The 21,602-nt window shown below is 41.7% G+C and overlaps 1 protein-coding gene and 1 long non-coding RNA gene across 4 annotated transcripts in view; one reads left to right on the top strand and one right to left on the bottom strand.

Moving 5' to 3' along the window:
- LOC107999229 (UPF0489 protein C5orf22 homolog) overlaps positions 1 to 21,602 on the bottom strand; it is a 761,052-nt gene that overhangs the window by 168,004 nt on the left and 571,446 nt on the right. The window lies entirely within an intron of this gene.
- Positions 1 to 21,602, top strand: part of LOC114577723 (uncharacterized) — an 84,823-nt gene that overhangs the window by 614 nt on the left and 62,607 nt on the right. The window contains exon 2 of one of the 3 annotated variants that reach the window (XR_009830548.1): positions 2,706 to 10,845. This is a non-coding gene — a long non-coding RNA (uncharacterized LOC114577723). Of the gene's footprint in view, positions 10,846 to 21,602 lie in introns of all 3 variants that reach the window. The other 2 variants (XR_003698006.2, XR_009830547.1) reach the window with 2 other exon arrangements.

Here is a 21,602-nt window from a genome sequence, read left to right as displayed (position 1 = left end):
ATTCTTTTTCTCTCTCTTTCTTTCTCTCTCTCTCTCTTTTTCTCGACGAAGAGGGGCAAGTTGTCGTGCTTGCGGCATTTCGAGATTCGGATACGATTGAAAATTTGTATTTGGATGAACGAGAGGTGAAGGATATCTTTCTAAATTTGTAAACTGCGTTAATCGGGGTTTTGAATCGTAATTCTCTCTCTCGATCTTTTTTATCGAACGAATGAAAATTATCGATATTAATATCCTATTATCAAGTACACCGAGCGGATAAAAGTTTTATTATGCATTTTAAACAACGTATTAACAATCTTACTACAACTGTTAGAATATTAGATTTATAATTATAAACAAGTAATATGTGTATATATATATTTACATACATAAATACGATTGATAAGAATCCGAATGAAATGAAAAGGGCAAAACGAATAACAAGAAAAAAAAAGAAGAAGAAGACGAAGAGGAAGGAAAAAGAAAGAAGCAGAGGAGGAGAAGATCCTCGGTTGGAAAAATAATTTACAAACGTTTCGCGTGCGTGGTTGATAGGTGAACGATAAGGATCAGCCGGGAGGCATTATTATTCAACGGCTCTCAGTGTGTATTATCCTTATAAAAGTAGCTAGGAAACGTTAATGGGTTGATCCTCGGATATATTGGCCGCGAGATGAACAGATACACCGTGTATTCTCACACAGTGGATACAATTAAAGTCTCTGTTAGAGCGTGGCCGTTACACGTTTCTTAGCGGAGTTGCTCACATTATCCCTCTTTCTGATGTAATTTGTGTGGTAATCATCGCTATTATTAACCAATAACCAGTGTAATTAGGCAGGATGGTTGGCTGTGCTCGGATGGCAAGAGACAAATGGACGCCCGTTACGTCGCTTTATGCTCCCTCCGTGCCACGGCAACACGTGACGAATGGCGTACATATATTCATTATCGTCGTTCCTCGTCAAAAGGCCGCGATAGCCTTTTCGCGAACAGGATTTCGATGGATAAACAGATTTTTTTTCTTCCTCTTCTCTCCTTTTCCTTCGCTCGCTCGCTCGCTCTCCCTCTCTCGAGGCGAGTTCAATCGATAGGAATTTCAATTCGACTCGTTTCCGAGTCTGGGACTCGGGAAGATTTATCTTCTGACGGGCGGTATCCATGTGCGATCGCGATCGCACGTGAAAATTGTCAGATATGGAAATTGATTTCGATTAGAATAAAACGTTTTATGTTTCTCGTACGTCTAACATTTATATTACAGCAGTTTCTTTGAATAGGAACGATTTGAATAAGAAAGGATAATTGATTTGACGCGTTAAACATCTTGGCTTTTGAAACGAGAATCTATCTAACGTGCGATCCCCAACTTATAAATTAACAAATTCAAACGAATTAAAATGTACAAGAATACGAAATATCGAGAATCGAGCTGAAAAAGTATTTAAGCAATACAATGTTATTTTTACATCGATATTAATGTTTCTCTAGATCGTTTCTCAATTTTTACGAATGGTTGCATCGACTTTCGTCCCAAATATCACAAAAATATGGAGCATTGCCGCGGGTGTACGACCGACTTCACAATTTCGATTTTAAACCGCGAAGCACTCAGCCTCGACTGCTTCTCCGAAATTACCCCATAAACGGGATCGTTAGAAGCACAATAGGTCCGAGAGCAAACTACTGGTTCGACTTCTCGACCAGTTGAACGTCGAGAGGCAGGTCCCTCTCGCCAGGTAGACCCCTCGAGGGTCCAGGTATCTGGAAAACACAAACGTTCCTGAACACACACACCGTGCAACCGAACCGTGGAAACTTTGTGGAGACCTTGTTGAACCTGGCGATACAGGTGCGCGGGGAAAAAAGCACTCGAAATCCCGTAATCCGAGAGAATACCATTCCGTCTCTCTCCTCTTTTTTTTTTTCCATCTTCCTGAGCGGCCACAAAAAATGCCGCGAGGCGTGACCGATCCTTTCAGCAGGTTGATTTTTCGAATTAAGGGCTGATTAGGGATACAGCTCTTGTAAGAAAAAAAAAAAAGCTAGCGATCTGGTCTGGGAACGATGGGATGGAATGGGATCACGCGTTCACGACTTGTAACTTTTCACTCGAAATTTTGTATTATCTTTATCTCGAGTTTTTTTTTTACTGAGATAAAAATATTATTAAAATTCTGGGTTAAAATAATTTCGAAATAACCTACGATTCCTTTATTCTTCCTTTTTTCTTTCGTGAATGAATTCGTATGCGATCGATTCTTTCGTACGCGGGATCAACTTTGCATAATTCGACGAATACAAAAATCGTGTCGACTATATTTTACAGTAAATAAAATAAATAAAAAGCGTCGAAAAATACTTCCGCGGCTATATTACTTGGCAATTTACATTTCGCGATTACTAACCTCTTCGCTGTATGGCAGCAGATGCAACGATCGAGGGAGGGAGAGAAAGAAAAAGACCCGTGTCATAACTATGTTACAAGAGATAGCCGGGAAATATTCATGCCTTGGATTATTTATCGCTTCGAAGGACCGTAAACAATGTTCCGGTTGTTCAATAATATACACGAAACGGATACGTAGCGTCCTCCTACGCGGAACACACGCAACGTTACGTGTAATTAGGAAAATTAATCTTTCAAGAATGGAGTACAAATTATTCCGTCGCATTCTTTTAATAATATCGTTGGGAAAAATATTCTCCAAATTTTCTTTCAGTTTCATCGTACAATTTAACTTTGGATTCCTGAAAAAATTAATCCTCCATACTTGAACAACTTTCTGCCGATACTTGAAGCAACCAAGAAAAAAATCAATCCAGATCAAAAGACGTGTCCGACAGGAAGCATGAAATCCCTCCTTTTCGAACCAATTCCGCCAAATCCGAAACCGATCGCAGCAATCTTGCTCCAACGGGATCGAAGAAATTAATCCGCGTTAAGAGGGAAGGAAGGAAGGATGACTCGGATGAAACGAAGCGATCGTTTCGATTTCGACTTTTAGCTCACGGTGACGCAGCGAGTGTCGGCCGGTCAGCGTCGTTTCGTTTAAACGAAATCAATTAAGGCCGGCGACAGGGCTGCCGGCGTAATCCGTCGGCTGTTACACAGCCGATTCCACGCGACGTCGGCCACGGCGGGGTGTCCAGTGTCCAATAGGCTCGCAGGTATTGCGAAACGCCGTGGGCATCCAATCATGTCGGCGGATCGTACCTTTAAGCCCGTCATTACGTCGAATTAGTCTTCCGGGCTTTCGTCGTGGACCCGTAATCCGTATGCCGCGTGTTGCATCGAATGGCAACGTCATCGTTCGATATTATTATATGCAGTGTTCGGGGACGCGTTTAAAATCTGTCAGACGACGAAACACGGCGATTTTGATTAAACGCGTTGATTCCGCGCCGTGTTTGCGATGGAATAGATTGATGTTTGACGAACTGTTCGAGGTACAGAGGTGCATTGCTTTTGATCATTTCATCGTTGGTGATTAATAATTTAACAGTTTTATTGCGACACTTTGTTATGGTATTTGAACATCGCCGTGTTGATCGGTTTTATAGAAAGAATCGTCCTCTATCGGTTTGAATCGCAATTTTCGCGTATGCATTTGATAATGTGTTTTCTTTTTTAAATTTCGTAGAAAAAAATGTTAACGTTTTAAAATAAAAGGAATTTTAATTATTAAATAATTGAATCGTAAAGCAATCACCGAATGATTTGCATGAAATTTAATCTCGATCGATTGAATACAAAAACGTATTATTGATGAATACTTGTTATTTCCTTTTATCTATTCGCATTTAATATGCAATGACACGTGTTCTCGATTAAATCCTTGTTTCTCGCTTTGTCAACGCTCCTCTGTAAATGTTGCAAGAACGAAAGAGACGATCCACTCCTAGATCGCCTACGTTGCGAGCATAATTACAATTCAAGAACGTCAGCAGGGCAGAGCAAGCAAGCGCGCAACGAGCAGTTCTCTGAAACGGTAAATTGCTACTAATTTCACGCTCGAAAACGAGGAGTGTTTGCAAGAAAAAAGAAAAAGACACCTCGTTACGTGGTAACCGAGCAGACTGACGAATGCACCAGTTGATCAAGATGCGAATACCTCTAAATCTCTTCAGCTGTATATATTTTCGATCGTTATTCAATCAACACGAGGAAATCGAATGTGTATTACAAATTTATTTTATTCGATCATTGATATAATAATTATCCATAAAAACTTGCCTCACGTATTTCATTGAAAATTCACTCTTATAATGACTCTCGTTTATAATTATACTATTACTAACATCTGCTAAAAAGAACAATTCGTAATAACGTTAAATTATTTTTTTCTTTCAGTACAAAAAAGAAAAAAACAAATTCTTCTAATCGAACTTTTTCTCGAACGAACGAAAAGAAAAGAAAAGAAAGAAAAAAAAGGTGGAAAAATTCCGCGACATGCAAGATGAATCGTCAATTCCCACGTTTCAAAGGGAGCACGCGCAAGAAAATGCTGACTCGAAACTCGTGTGTCACTCGACCGACTCCTTTGTCGGCCGATTCGTTAATCGTGGCGCGGTGGCATTCCTCCGGACTAACCGGAAACGCGTCGCCCTGGCCCCTTTTCCCTTTTTCTTCCAACAGAGACAAAAAGAAAGAAGGAAAGAAAGAAAGGAATAAAAAAAAAAAAAAAGGAAAAGAGAGATAACCGGTAATAGCCGGCTTGGTCCCACACGCATAATTATCGCCGACAAACCAACAGATCCTTATCGAGTCCAGCGTCATAATTATCACCGTGCCGGTGGTCGCTTACGCGTTACACGGCCACGCACATACCGCGCATTGTTTCGCTCGAATTCCGAGCGGCACCGACAGATGCGCGTAACTCGTGAACTCGGGCCCTAGAGTAAGAGGGAGAGTGGGTTGGTTGGAGCAGCTATCGTTGCACGCTGTCACGCGATCGAAATCGATACCACGGGGGACAAAAATCGCGCGCGGCATTTCGGTCCAGAGAGATAAATGGCGACGGCCGCGCGGTCTGACCATAATCGTCTTAATCTACTTGACGCGCTCGTTCAACGCATGACTGCTTGAATTTCTTTCGACTTTTTATCGCTTTTTCCTTCCTTCCTTTCTTTCTTTCTTTCTTTCTTTTTTTTTTTTTTTTTTGATGTAAATAGTTTCACTATCGATACGTGGTTGCGAATCGTTGCTACTGCATTCCGATAGATCGATAAGACCGATGGGAATAGGGAAATGTGATTGATTAAATGGAATGGGGAATTAGTTGGGAATTAATCGAGAGTCGGGAATATTGGGTGTATAAGTGATTGGTTGATAAACTGGTTGTTGATAAATTTAATGGTCTGATGTTTGTTGGATACGAAGAGGTAATTTTTCGAAATATCTTTGATAAGAAAAATGATCTGATGGAAAATTTGAAGACTAACATCAAAAATGAATGGAATATGACGTATATAGTCACATTAGAAATTTATTTTCATTGAAGTAAGACTTTAGATTGTGGAGAGTTAATAATTGACATGAACTGTTTAAAAATTTTCGTGTAAGTAATTTTTAAGTATTTTTTTTACTATAAATATTTTCATTGTTTAAAATAGTTGCTATTTTCTATTACATAGACATTGCTTTGTACGATCTGTTTTGTATGATGAAAACGAATTATTTTTGAGGGGCGCTCAATTGTACGAATCGGTGACAATTATACCCATGTGCGCCATCAGGGATCTCGTTTGCACTAAATTACGAGTTAATCGGTTGAAAATTTCGTGAAATAGACGCCTGCTTTATCGACTTCACGGGAAAGTAGGGATTTCATATCGACATAGCAGAGTAACCCCTTCAGAAGATTCCAATAACGTATATTATATTTTCATTTCTTTGGCATTCCATACATTTTCAAAAAATCGATATTTCGTATTAAAATTTAAGATATCAATTAAAAATATTTCTTTTATACTTATAATTACGCGTTGTAGAGAATTGAAATTACGATTATCAATAATATCAAGCACTGAGTATCGAAATTTCTTCATTAAAAACTATATTTCATCTTAATCGTCATTATAAAATTGTTTCTTGACTCTATATTATTTTTATATCAGTTGAATATCAATACCACCCTAGGGATAAATTTCTTTCTGACAAATTCGCCAACAGATGTCGCTAAGGTTCAGTCTAGTAACTTTATAGGACACGATCGATAAGTGAAACGGAAAAGTTTACTTCCTTATCGATGTAAGATACAATGAATAACCTTGAAAACGTTCCCTCAAATATTTTCAATATTATTATGCACGACACATCTAATTCCCGTGTTAAATTGAATGCCAACTAATCGAATTAAATCTCAAATTAACAAAATAATGTAATATCTCCTCTATCCATTACATTCCGAAAATTTATTCCCCTACTTAATAACCACTCTTCTCGTTATCAATCTCAATTTCTGAATCTGTATCGCCAATATCTTGATGATACAAAAAAGAAGAACACACAAAAGTGTATCGCGCAGAATTGCTCAAAACAACCCCCGTGCTGAAAAATATCCGCCGCTAGATGTCAGGAGAATGTCCTGACAGCGCTAACTAGTGGGAATCGCGGTGACTGTTTCTCCCGCCTATCGGGGAGAGCCTCGAGGGGAGAGAGCCATATTCCCCGGAAAATCTGCACCGTTGGAAAAGCGCTGATGGGGAACCCGTCGAAAGTAGGCGGGGCATTGGTCGTGCAGCGTGTTTGCACCGCAGAAGAAGTGGGAAAAAGGCCGAGTGGCTCGCGCCTGCTCAGCTTTTTTCCTCTCTGTCGCCCTGTCTCGCTCTCGCTCCCGTCTAGGCGGAGTTTAAAAAAAGATTTCGCGCGTCGTGAGGGGGGAGGTGGAGCCACGGACGCGCGGAATTCCGGAATTTCACGAGTCCCCACGGCGGGGGAGGAGAGCTGGAGACGGCGACGGCGGCCCTCGAGAAGGGATGAAGGGGAAAAGCGCATATATCGAGTCGGTGCGAGTTTCGCGCGATGGCAGGCGCGAGTGAGAGAGAGAAAGAGAGAGAGGGAGGGTAACGCGCAGGGAAAGTGGCGAAGGGGAAACTCGCCTGCTCCGGGCAGACCGATCGAGCTCGACAACAGCCAGTTCAACGCGTGCCAACCCTCTTTCGAGATACTGTCTTCTGTCGTGACGAGTAAACTGCCGCGTCGGTTTATCCTTGTTTTCCCATTCGTCGACTCGAATTCCTCATTCGTGACGCGGGATTCGAAAGGGATGAATTTTTTTTTATCGCGATAAACAAAAGTGTGTCTAGAATATAATATTAATAATAATGATACTAATACTAATACTAATAATAATAATAATAATAATAATAACAACAACAATAACGTGACGTTTGCAGTGATCAGTGGAGTTTCGTTGCCAAGTTTGATGATATGGTTTGATGAGACCGTGGTTATCGTGGTCAGCTATGATGGGGAGGCTGTGTAGAGAGGAGGAAGAGTTCATACGCGGTGGATGGCTCATTGAGCTCAAGATCGTTCAAAGTTGCTTGGTTCGTATAATTATATCTGTCATGTACCTTCAAAGAGCTGTGGAAGGATATACGTTTAGGGAGAATGAACCTTTAACGGGGTAGTGGTAGCTGCGCGATTAGGTTTATTTGGAACGCATATACCCGGAATCACGTGGCCGAGTGACGGGAGTAATGGTCGACTAACGACTCGCGATCTTTTGAAGTTTAGATTCGATGGTGAACGTTCGGCTGTAAATGTTCATCGAGTACACCATCACGTATCTTTGACGTGGGCTTCTATTTCCGTTCGTCTTGTAACCGCGTTGTTAGGTCCGTCTTCCACTGTCCCCTTAAATTTACGACGGTGCGGGGCGGAGAGACACGTACGCAGCACGCACACCCGGAAAGGGCGTACTTAGTCAAGGCGGCAACGACTTTTAAAGGGAATAGAACGAATTGCACCACCGATCAGGGACGTTCCGACGAAACGATTACGAGTGTGTAAATATGTTTCCACTCCCTTCGAAGCCAGTTTACTTTCTCGTCAGAGCGAAACTAACGACGCGCCGTTATCGTCGTACAGTTGAAAGTGGTCGTGTGTACCTTGGCAGCGAGAAGTGATAACCGCGTTGTTAGCTGCGAAATAAGCCCCGTGACAAACACACGCGGCCTCAACGATAGCGTGATATAATAACGATAAGGAACGTTTCTCCAAAAAAGATCAACGAGTTTCACTCTACGTGGTATATACGATAACCTTGATAAACTGACCCCACGATAGTCGGCCACGATAAGGAGAGAACCAGCGTTTCGATATCTTCAAACACATCAATTCCAAACTCCACTTCATCCAGTTCTCTCCGCGTTCTTCATTTTATCGAAATTTTCCCACCAGCAAAGTGAACGAACGCTTCTTTCGAAAGGCCAACGTATAAATCTCTCTTAGAATCTGAAAATCGGAATCCGAATCAATCTACAACACGTCTAACAACAATCTTCCAATATCTTACATATATCGTTACACATATATCACACGACTTCCTTTAAGGAAAAAGAAGAAAAAAAAAAAAGAAAAGGAAAAAAATATCACACCGCTTTTCCTCGCGTCACCAGCATAATATAATCGCAGCGTGGAGAGCGCGTGACGCGTGCTGGCTACATCGCCAAGTCCTTCTGCCCCCCACCACCGCGCGGTATTTCTCGCGCAACTTCCCCCTCCACCGACGATATTTCACCACCCCTACCAGGAACTCCGGTACGCGGACAGCGGCGACAAGGACGCGGCGATCGGCGTACGCACGAGGCCGAGTGTAACGGAGCACGTGGGCCGCCGGTGGGGGTGGAGGAGGAGCGATAAGACTGGAGGGGAAGCGTGGCGGAGGCACGGCGAGAGGGGAAGTTACCACTCCCCTTCCACCAACCAGCGGAGCGCGTTCTCTCCCACGTAACGGCGCTAACCGACGGGACCTTTGTTGCCCGCCACGCTCGAACGAGTGTCCCGCTCGAGAGTTTGGACGCTGGTGCCGCCCAGCGGTGATCGCGGGAACTTTCGCCTCTCGGTGGTGGGGACGAGGAGGCAGCTGGTGGGGGGACCGCGGCGCGGTGGTGGGGGTAGAGCGTAGAGGGACGAGTGGTGGGGATGAATGCAGAGAACGGAGCGAGTACGAGGACGGGGGCATGCTGCTCTCAGGACGCGCAGAACGTCAGAGTGGGTCGAAAAGGACGGGTGTATCTCTCGTTCTCGCTCTCTCTTTCCCTCTTTCTCTCTCTCTTTCTCTCTATTTCTCTCTCTCTTTCTCTCTCTCTCTCTCTCCGACTCTCTTTCTTCGTTTCTTTCGATCATTCGTCCCTCTCGCTCGCTCCTCGTGAAGAGGCAGAGAAAGAGAGGCCCGATGGCGGGGTGAGAGCCGGCTTACTACGCGGCGAAACGCTACCACGGCGTTCAGTCGTCAGCGATCAGACCGCCGGGCAGTGTGAACCTTCCTGGGCAGTCTCTTCATCTAACCACTCTTCCTCTGCTGTCGTCCCTTCACGGACACGACGCAGCGATCGGCATCTGGAAAAGTTGGAGTACAGTTTCCGAGATGGATTTGCCCGATGATCCCCTGATAGATCATCGCGGCCTCGATGGAGGGATTGAGAACAAGCTTCCAAGGAGCGGAGTAGAGGAACGAGGAAGAAGAATTCAACACGAGAGAGAGGAAAGAAATCGAGTGAATTTACGAGAGAGAGAGAGAGAGAGAGAAAGACAGAGAGAGAGAGAGAGAGAGAGAGATAATATTTGCTGTGGGACGATTGCGAAAAAACGATTTCAAACCTTCGGCTACGAGGTTCGCCGCAACTCTGTGACAGAACCGAGGGCCTTCAAGGACGCTCGCGAGCCGTTCGATAACCAGGCTAACAGATGTTGGAAAAGATCTTGCCCTGCGAACCGATTGCCGCGGTTCAAACTGGCTGAGACGATCGTCGCGGGAGCATCGAAAATCTTAGAGAATTCCAGAAATCGTTGGATATCGAGAAGTTGGTTTAACGACACCCGAAGAATACGAACTTCGCTCGCATCGAAACTCGAAGATTTCAGGATTCTGGGGAAAAAGAAGAATCGAAGAATCGAGCTCCGAATTTCGAAATTTCCAACGATATTCGAACACAGTGAATACACGCAACAAATTGTATGGTCATAGTGAGGATCTCGTTCGTTTGTGCGCTCGTTCGGGCTTGCGTCGAGCCACGTGGTGCTCCGAATCGCGCGAACGAATCTGCGCTTCATAATTCTCGCGCGTATGCAACCTTCCCTCTTTGCGAAACCGCGTCTCGAGGAGGTGAAAACGAAGCGAGAGAATCGAAAGGTGAATCGAAAGTATCAATAATTTTCCTTCGTTGCATTGTCGAGCTATGTGGTGCCGTTCGAATCGTATTTATGCAACGAAGAAACGAGAAACTGTTCACGCTTCGACGCCAGCCGAAGATGTTGGAGGTTTTTGAAGACTCGAAGATAGTGAGACAGTGTGAACGGATCGGTAATGAAACGGATCGACGATGGATCCGGAAGAAAATGAAAATGATAAAAAAAAAAGGAAGAAAAAAGAAAATGAAAAATCGAATAATAATGACGAATGGTGTGGTTAAATTTAAAATAGTCGAATGACGTATAAAAAAAAAAGAAAGGTATATTAATTGGGGGAAAAGTGGGAGGAATATAGCTGCACGTCGATTTTATTCTTGTCGTCGATTAATGAGACGATTGAAGGGAACGATTGAAGAGAACGTTACGCTTTACGGACGTGTTAGCAGCCGACGGCTCTTTGCCAACGAGATCGTCACGAATCAACGATGAACAAGTGAGAGGTAAGAGCCAACATCGTAAAAAAATAAAATCGATCAAAAACCTAACCGTGATTTAAACTCGGTATCCTCCCTCGAAAAATCCTCCCTATTCCACCTCCCTTTCACCCATATTTCTCTTACCATAGTGAAGTGTAGATATTCGAAACGCGTAATTGAAAACTGGAACGCGCGACAATAATATTTCACGAATATATATTTCCCGAATTCCGACTTGGTGACCTTTCTCAAGTGAGCAATTCGTTAAGTGAATCTCGACAAAAAAAAAAAAGAAAAAGATCTCGCAATCTCTCCTCACGACACATCAGTTCGACTAAATTTTCATATCCTCCAACTTCGTTCCATCCGATATTCCAAAAAAAAAAAAAAAAGAAAAAGAAAAATAGGGAACCAAAATGATAGATAGATAGATACCTGTTCGATACGAATTAACCTTCGAACCGTTCGTCCAAGGGTGCTATCGTCCAAAGTGGTGATGGTGGTGGTGGTGGTGGTGGTGGTGATGGTGATGATGATCGAGTAACCGCGAGTGACATCTTCCTCCGGGAGTTTCCACCTCGATTCTCGCAGTCGTGAACTCGATAAGTTAAATTTCGTTCGAAGAGGGTACCGGAACTTCCAACTCCCCCTCCCCCTTTCCCTTCCTCGCCCCCCTCGAAGAAGTTGTAACGGTGGACAAACAGTTTCCCGACCCGATCGAGGCGGATCCACCTGTTAGGCAAACAGGGTGACCGCAAATCTGCAGCTCGGAGGAGAGAGAGAGAGATGTGCCCGTGTGGTCCACCTGTAGGAGCGGCGGTGTGCGGTGCTTGCCCTCGCGTGTCGAAAAATTTCCTCCGTATTCGGGCGAAAAGAGGAGAGCACGTGTTCAGGTAACCGCGCCCTCGGGGTCGCATTGTATCCAGGAGAGAAAATAGCGAGGAGTGGATACCTCTCCTCTTCTCTTTCGCTCGCGCCGCCTCTTTAATCCCGCGTTCGACAGAATTGGGAAGTCAAGTGCTCCATTCATCGCTTCCTCCTCCGTTCGGCCACCTGAAGGGAAATTCTCGTGACGCGTGCGGCTACCTGAAGATTTTTCACGGGCTTCGAATGGTTTCGAAATTGCTACTCGTTGTGTATTCGTTGGTATACGGCGGAAGTTTTGCTTCGACGGTGTTTCGTGTAGTTCGAAAAGGGGAGTTGGAGTGATTTTGGAGTTTCGAGCAGGATCGATCTACTTTTCACGAAGTCGAGAGAGGTGTCAATTTTGGGAGGTGAAGAGGAAGAAATATTTGTGCGGTAGTTGGAAACCTATTTGTTCAGAATTTCGAACGAATTTTTATAGTAAGATCGGAGATCGATCTCGTTTTTTAAAAATATATTGCTAAACTTGCCAGTTTCAACCGTGTTCTCCCACGTCGTGGCGTATCGTTAGAGTTGTGACTGTCGTAGGTGCAATTTTTATACTTGATAGACAAGCGAGTATATAAAATAAGATAAGTTTCGAATGATTTTATGCAGGAAATATCATTATCTTGATGTTTAAATTCTACGATGAGTTTCAATTCTGACTTGTGTCACGGATTGCATTACAATTACAGAAACTTCGCGCGAACAGTGGCAACTTATCAGTGTTTCTATAGCTTCGAACTTGACGAACGATCGTTAAACTGACAATCTTCTTTAAACTATATCTCAATGTAAGTAAAAAATTTTCTCGAACAATAGGTTCTCTTATAAAATTAGCAATTTCGATAGTTTTTATCCTATGAAATTAGCAAAACTTTCCAAAATTCGATAATTTTTATCTCTGAATCTTCAATCTCTTCCAACAAAATTCGAATCCAACGTTTTCCACGTCTCGACGTTGAGGCCATGCGAGGCCAGAGGCATCGTAGGAAGGACTTGGAATGTCGAGCGTGGAGGAAACTATCAAGAAGAGTATTAATCACACGCGATCAAGTCGTTAGACACGGATATCGCGGCGATATTTCACGCCGTCATTGGCACAACAGCCTTCCAAGTGCGATTTTTTTTCTCTCTCCTCTTTTCTTTTCCTTCTTCTCTCTCTCTCTTTCTCTCCCTCCCTCTTTTTTCATCATCGTTGTCGCCGGTTGTTGTATGTACCGCAAGACGAACCGGCTTCTAATAATTCATCGCGTTGGAGGGATCGTTTCGAAATCTCCTCTCATCTCCCGTACGTGTATACTATGTATACACGGGTATAAATCTTGGTCGATAACTCGTCGGTTGATTTTCGCGCGGATAGATAGCTCTCGAGGGGAATGGCGACGTTCCGCTGAGAAACGTCGACGAGTTTTAGAGGTGTGCACGTTTGATCCTCGACCGTGGCTGCGCCCGTCGGATACCAGAAGTGTTGAATAGCCTCGCTCGAGCTGAGCTGGTCGAACACCGCTTGATTTATGACCGGTGAGTGGGAATGTGTGTTAAAATGTGGACGTGCACGGCCGATACGGATGGCGAACGAGCCTCCAAATGTAATTTCGTAATCTTTTGTGTTCACCGTTCCCTCGATGCTGGGGATCTGGACTTGTATGTACCAGGTGTTCGGATACCTTCTATCTCGAATATCATTCCGTTGGATCGTTTTGAATCGTGGAACATTTTCTGGAATATTTTCTTTTTTGAAGGGAGGGGCGAGGAAGGTGATCATTACGAAAGATTTCGTAAGAAGTTGGACAAATTGTTGTTCCGTTATAATTCGAAAATACGTGCGAAGTTATTTTATCTCTACTTGATAAAAGGAACGAAGTACCGATTTTCCTTATCTATCCTGTCAATTTACGAAGCTTAGGAGCACAGATTTGCGAAGTGTTGTTGACACTATTTAGATTAGAATATATAGTCCCACAGTGGAGGAATTTATATTTACGTTACTGCGAAACAACTAGCGAGAAACTGTTCTTAAAACTATTATCCAAACCCGGCCAATCAAAAATAAACACCTGAATCGATCGAAATTCCTTTCCCAAAATCCATCACGGATTCCAATTTCGCCACCACGGGAGAAAAGCACCGTTCCACGCGCGTCCACGGTGTCCCGTTGGATTTAAAAGTCTCGGCGGGTTTAAGGTTGTCCGATTGAATCGTGGAAGGCAACGGTGGTATCGGGTGTATCGCGATGAATGAAATCGGCGAAACGCTAACGCGAGTAATGCGTTCCAAGAGACGCCGGGGACAATGTGTCTGGGGGCAGAAAAATATAAAGGCTTAGAGACCCCCTCCCCCGGACAAGAAGAAGACAATCGCTGGCAACTTTGCTAACCCTGTGTACAAGCTGCGGTTCGGTGGATATATACCCGAGCGGGGCCTTACAGGGGCCATTATCCGATCGTGGAATTTGAGATCTGGCCCTTTCAACCGCGCGTCAAATTATCCCCGAGCACAATGCGCCCGTTGATTGATATCTTCAGTCGTAGCTGCCGTAACGTGGCCTGGCCACGTTCGTTCGTCCGTTCGCCTCCTTTTCCATCCCCTGTCCTCCTCCTTCTCGCCGATCTCGCATTCGCTCCCCCTTTCTCCATCCTTCGCTCTCCTCGTCCTCGTTCGATCGAGTCGTTTCGCTTTCTTCTCTTGCTCGTCCTTTTTTCCTTTTTCCTTTTAGGCCCGGCCCTCGCCGTGCAGCGGCCTCGCACAAAGCGAGCGCCGAATATCTGCGCGGACCCACGCAACCTTACCACCTTGATTCCTTCTAAACTTCTGCCTTCTTCCTTCGAGAGAAGAAATCCAGCTCTTGTCGATTGTCGCAGTTACATCTCGATTGTTACAGCGTTGTTGTTGCTGGTTCGATCATCATCGGATGAAGATGATGCTGCGAATTTAAAGTTCTTGGGTTTCGACGAACCTCGAGGAAGAGAAGTTTTTCGAATGGTTGTTTCGTTCAGAAATTTGAACAGCAGGCGAGACGAAGATTTATTTAGAAATGAAGAGGTTTTGGGTGAAATTACGAAAGATTCTGGGATATTTATAGCTTGTTGCTGTTGTTTTTTTTAATAAGTATTGTTGAATTTACGAAGGTTAGAAAGATTTTTTATCCTTGAGATAATTAAATTGATACGAATTTCTCGTTGCATCTCGTATAGAAATCATAAAAATAATGCGTATAATTCATTTAATAATAGTCAAATTTTCTACGCTTTTTTATACGTAAATTTATTTTCCAGGATGCGAATTAAAAATAAAAACTTCCAAAGTGTTATTTTTCGTTAATGGACACACTCGGTTGAGAGTGAAAGTTCTTTCGTCAATTTCTCAAACGTATTCGTATATAATTTTTTATTATTGATAATAGTTCTACTTTTTCTAAATTATGGAATATTTCCCGCGAAATTTCGTTTCGTGAGTTTAGGCATCTGCGACGGTATGTACGTGTCACCTGCAGCTGCCTAAGAAACATCTCGAAAGTGACACCCCTAATCATGGATAATTTACGCATGGCCGAATTAGGTAATTACTCGAGGAACGCAGGAACGTCCATTCATCTTTTTACTTAGCCCATTTTAGCTCAAAATTGGTATAATTAGCGCGAGGATATAACGTAGTAGAAACTCGTGTCCTTTCCTCCTCATAGAGGATTCAACCCCTCTCTCTATATATAATTCTCTTTATCGCCGATGTTCCTGGTATCATCACCCTTTCACATTTTTCTTGTCCGTCATTCCATTGGTGTTTCCATGTCCCCTTCAGTTCCTTTTCATGTCATCTTTTATCGCGCTCGATGTTCGTTTATCTTCATTTTCTGCTAGCTAATTATTACGAAATTGAAATACATTTTATACCATTCTGTCTCGCGTTTCGAGTATTTTACTGCCAAGAGTTGTTTAATCCTCACTAATAATGATTGACGTTTACAAGTAGATCTCGACAGTTCATCGAATTTTTCTATATTTTTATAAAATATATATATATTCTGAATATTTCTATTCCTTTTTTTTTATGTACGTCATGCAAATTTTTCTACACTCGTAAACGTAATACGCAATTCGTCAAACAAAAGTAAGCAAAAATAAGAATTAATCCAACTTTCAAAACGACTCGCTTCTCGAAATTCTATAGAAAAAAAACTTCTCAATTATAATTAAACAATCTCGGTTAAATCGAATTCGAATTATTCACGAATTAATCACCTTTATCGATCAATTAAACGTCCTATCGTTCGAATAAATTTCCTTAATTGGACAAACACGTATCCCCATATTTGCCTAAAATTTACACTTGCAAAAACTCGGCCCCAACCCATTCGTCCGATCAATCCCGAATCGTTCCCTCCCCTGTGGAACGAATTCGAGGAGCCGGCTCGTTCGTTCGGGAACTCGTCAAAGAGTTCTTCTCTCCTCGCGAGGAAATTTTCCGCGCGCGTTTTTCGAGGCCATTTTTCACTGTCGGCCTCGCGCCCTCCCTCTCGTGTTGGCATTTCAACCGGTCTAAGGGACGTCGAACGGCCGGAAGCGAGTTTTCCGCGCCGTCGCCGCCGCCACCAGCGTCGCCTTCGAGTGGATTTTTCTCGCTTTTCCACTGGCTGCCGTCGTAACGAGGTTACGCCTTAAGTATTTGCTCGTCGATTTCGCGACGATGGGGAACCGACTCCCTCTCTTCCTCTTCTCCTTCTCGCTCCAACGAGCGAGAGCCTTCGAGGGCCACGAAAAATTCACCATCCGGAAGAAAAAGAAAGTTCTACGTGACTTTTTCTCTCTCTCTCTCTCTCTCTCTGTCTCTTGGTTCTTTTCATCTCGACGAATTTCCACGCAAACTTTCGACTCTGCTTCCCTCCCCTCCCCTTCGTTCCTTTTAACCTTCTCTTGTTCTCGGGTAAGGGTGCAAACGTAGGAAAAAATTCGAATCTCTAGAAAGTTGCTTTTTTTTTTATCAGTGGATAAAAAGTGAAAGTTATTCAAGGATAATCGCTGATATATGATAATAAGTCTCGGGGAGAGTTTTAGCTCTCGAATCTATTCCCATCCTCGGATAGATTTGCGTGTACAGTGATTGGATCCAAAGCTCGTTCGCTGATGGAAAATAATTTTTCCACTACAATTTGTCGGGCGGAATTTCGCCCCTCGAATCTATACGCGTTGCACGGTGTAAAGAGTTTGGAAGATTTTTTTTTTTTTGGTGAGAAGGAAGACGGGATGGGCGGGGAGAGGGATAATAGTCGGATGGGCCGTTTTCGTTCCGTGCCACGAGCGAAAAGACAGAACGTTGCGTCGTGCATGACCGGTGATGGGTATTGGACGAGAGTAACGGCGCTGCACTTTATTGGATAATTTAGTGGCGATCTAGAGAACGATTTGGGGGGCTAATGGGATCTTTATTGCGTGGGTAGGCCGGCTGAAAAGTGATTTTTGCGTTATGAAGTGGATAAAGAGACTGGACTGCGTTCGGGGGATGAATGACTCGAATCGTTCCACTATTTAATCGTTGATCCTCTTCCTCCTTTCGACGTTTTGAGAGCATGTGCGTGGGCTCCGGATTTTTCGTTGATTGCTCGTATAATAGATTCTCGAGATTCCTTCGTATTCTCTTGTTTGAGTTCTATCTTTTATTCAGGAATCTGGTTCTGATTGTTTATTTGAAATTTTGAAAATTGGTTCGATTGTATTTTGTTTTTGAAGATTTTTCTTCGTTTCTGTAACATTTTCTGCCACATTTTGCTGAGAGAAGTAAGAGAAAATACATTTTTCAATGTTTTCTTATATTTTGAATAAATTCTCCACACTTTTCAATTCCGAAAAAAATTATAAATTGTTCTACAATTTTTTAACGATCGAGCAGATTATCTATATATATATAAAATCTGAAAAATATCGAATATAAATATTTCACATCGAATTAAACGAATTTTTCGAACATCTCGTATACAAAAAATTCAACTTTGTGAAGTCTTTTAATGACACGTCCATCACGGCGAAAATATCGATTACGATCTCTCGTTATCTTCGATCCGAAATGTCAAAATTTGCATCCATCGTTTTTTTTTTCTTTTTTTTTTTCTTTTTTTTTTTTTTCTTGAAATAAAATACGATTACGACACTTGGAGTGTAACCTTTTCCTTTTTCTTCTCCATCTTGTTCTTTATGTACGGGAATTCCAAAGGTGAAAAGAATACGATCGTTTACAGGTGTGTCGCGGTAGCATCGCGTCTATTCTTCCTATCCACCCCTTTGCATCCTAGGTCGATACCTATATTTAAAATTTCAGTAGGGCTCAGCGTTTCAGGTCATGCGTGGCGTATAAATATTGTGCATAAATAAGAACGCTTATTTATGGGAATTTTATGAAAATTTCTTCGTACACGAAGGGTTGAGGATCCTTGGGGTTAGGGTGAGGAGAGGAGAACCGTTAACTATCCAATTGTAACTATTGGATTGTAAATTTTCCAGTTTGGATCACCGTCAATTCTATCATTTTTAGTATATCTTATAATATAAGAGTAAAAAATATAATAACGAGAGATAAAAAAAAATTCATGCAAAGGCATGTAAAGTTGTTCATTAATTTTTAATATTATGCTTATCACGTTCGTTATAAACTCATTAGAATTAATAATTGACCGATATATTAATTATAAAAATATTAAAAAATGATATAATGATGCAAGAAGATTAAAAAAAAAAATTCATGTTGATAATTATTACGATATGTAATCTTTGATATTTGCTCATTAGAACTGGAAACTTCTATAGCCGTAATTATTGTTAATATGAGTTAAACTTGATTTAATCAATTGACTTTTAATTTATAAAAATGATTATGTATCTGTGGAAATAATCAATAAGTTGAATGCTGGAATAGAAGGAATGTTGGAAAAAGAAGGAGGAAGAGCACAACAAAATAATTCTTCTTTGATGATATTTTTGATGCAGTGATTTTGATCTAAGAAACTACAAAGAAGCGATGCACGCTTCAAACAAAATTTCAATTAGAATTAATTTAAATAATATATATATATTTTTTTCAATAATATGCAGACAGTTGGTCGCAAGATTTATTTTAAATTTAAATTTCTCGTAAACATTCGGATACAATAGCTGCAAAAAGTATTTACGTAATTAATTAAATTTAAATACATCACATTTTATATCATTTAACAATATTTTTATATAACTCAACGAAACATTAATCTCATCAAACTGAAATATATTTCATTATCGCGACAAGTGTGGGTTTTTTTGTATAAAATATTAAAAAGAGAAGCTTCGAATAATATACAAGGATATACCAGAAAGACAAAAAGCAAACGAGCGTGTTCGTATCGATGGGACAGAATGGAAGGAAACGGAGGTATAGGGAATAAGAATTCATTAATCGAGTCGATAAATGGGCGAGGATCCGTGAGAAACGAAAGGATCATCGCCTTATGCTAATAGACGGAGGAAAAACACCCTTGGGGAGTTTTCTCACGGGATGCTCGCAGTCTAAGGAATATTAATAGGCGCCCCACCATACCTCCCTTCGACCCATCATTCTTCGGCACCGGGAAATTTCCGCGTGGAAGGGTTAAGGCCGATGGACCATCTGTGTACCTACTTCGAAACCTTCGTTTCCTGACGAGCGTTCGCGCGTTCCATTAGTATGCCCGCGCCATTATGACATAATACACGAGCGATCCATCCTGGAAATATTTATTCTAAGGGGAGCAGGTAAAGGGTTGACGCGTCAGGAATTTAGAAAAACTGCCTTCCGCGTGATGCAAACACACACGAATCCCTTATTCACGACGCATCACTCGATTATTTATTGTTTGAAAAGTGGAAATAATAACAGAAGTGGAAGAGCAACGGAGAATTAAAAATTACGACGAGAAAAATTTTTTTGATACTCGAAGCAAAGATACTCGTTATATTTTTAAAAAGTTTATTTTGCGTGTAATTGTTTTTGTAATTTCGATGAGAAGATTGTATTTCTTCCAGAAAAGAAATTTTGGATGGATTTTGTTAGAATGGAATGAAGTTTCTTCTTACGAGAGAATTAAATTCAAAAAACTGTAATTGTAATTGATTAATATTTTACTTGGTAGAAGTAGATGGCAATGAAATTATTTAACAATTTAATCGTGTCGATGTTTAATAATTACCACCGGTAGAAACTTTCTCCATTTTTAGAGAAATTTTGCAAGGGTTGCAACAACGGAATATCATTGATTTCATTAAAATATGTTTCAAAATGAATTAATACCGCGAACGCAAAATTAAAAGCGAAAAAGGATTTGTAATTACCTATGGCAAAGATATCAAAGCGACCATATAAATTCATTACAGGTTTGAATAAATTTATCGAACTTTCGAGATCAAAAACTGCATCGATGAATAATTATCAGTGACATGAAAGAAATAGCGTTACAAAGCTGTTCAGAATCAAAAGGCCCGGAACGGCTGTACTATTCGCGCATCTCACAAATATAATTACACGAAATTAATTATCGATTGTGTTGTTAAAAATTTACAGAAGATTTTAGATTCAGAAATAATTAAATAAAATACAAAAGATATAAAAAAAAATACTAAATAAAAAATACGTACGTATGAAAAGATGCTGTTAAGTGAAATTAAAAAATATACCAACACACGAATGAAAAATCCTCCAGGTTCCAACTTCAAGAATATCTTGAAAGATCCAAAGCTTTTTAGAAATATTGCCAACGATATAAATGAAAAAAAACACATTATTAAAGTAAAATAAAATCCGAATCCAACAATGATACAACCGAGTGGGCCCCGATTCGTTGCACGCCGATTTCCAGCGCGATCGGGGACCAACGTGGCCACAAATCTTCGCGATTCTCGAGATCTGGAGATCGAAATTAGCCGGGTCGTTGCACGTCGTTGTAGAACGAAAATTACGTGGAAGAATCCTTTGGCCAGTGCCCTTTCCCGGGGCCCGTTGCCCTCCCCCGTCGACATCATCCTCCTCGTCTTGATGCGATTATAATGAACGCTCGGTTTACCGTGGAGCCTGATAACCTAACCTCGAACGAGGAGAAGAGAAGAAAACAAGAAAAAAAGGGAAGAGAAAACAAGAAGAAGAAGAAGAAGAAGGAAGATGAATGTAATACAGAGAGAAGGAGGAAGAAGGAGGAGAGAAAAAAATAGGGAACGGAGAGAAAAAAAAGAAGAAAAAGTAAAAAGAAAGAGAGAGAGAAAGAGTGGAGCAATAATATGAGAAGGCGGGGCAGGCTGGAATACGTAATGCGCTAAGAGTGAAGCCGAAGCGCGTCTTGAACGGAGCATGAAATTGGCTTTTCGGGCGGGATCGATTTGCGACAAAAAAGTTGTTGTTGCTGGTTGTTGCCGCCGAGATGCAAAAGATACAATCGTGCCTGCCGGACTCGACGCGCTCGCTGTTGCTAATTTGAATTCATTTCGTGCACCCGTTCGATCGCCGGTTGCATCTTCCAAGCGTGAACACGAGAGGGGCGCGTTGTGGACCCTCTTTGTCTTTTTTCTTTTTTTTTTTTAATTTTAATTTTCGAAAAAGAATTCTTGATAAGATTGAAAATGCTCGATACATCGGACAGTAAGAATTTTGAATTTAAATTATCATTTGGCAATCGTTATCGCGATGAGTCTGTCTTTAATGATGTATCTGTGATATACATACATGTACATATATATATATATATATATATTCGATAAGAGAGCAATTGATTTGGTACATGGTATTTAGGACACGGTAAGCATCTTGACGTGATACATGGAATTCTGATACTTGTTTACTGGTAGTTATGGTAGTTACGATAGTTATGGTAGCGATGAGAAGGCTTC

This window comes from Apis cerana, linkage group LG7 (assembly GCF_029169275.1).
Source record: "Apis cerana isolate GH-2021 linkage group LG7, AcerK_1.0, whole genome shotgun sequence".
Lineage (NCBI taxonomy): Eukaryota > Metazoa > Arthropoda > Insecta > Hymenoptera > Apidae > Apis > Apis cerana.
Note: the sequence above shows the minus strand (reverse complement) of the source record. Positions and strands in the feature narration are given on the sequence as shown.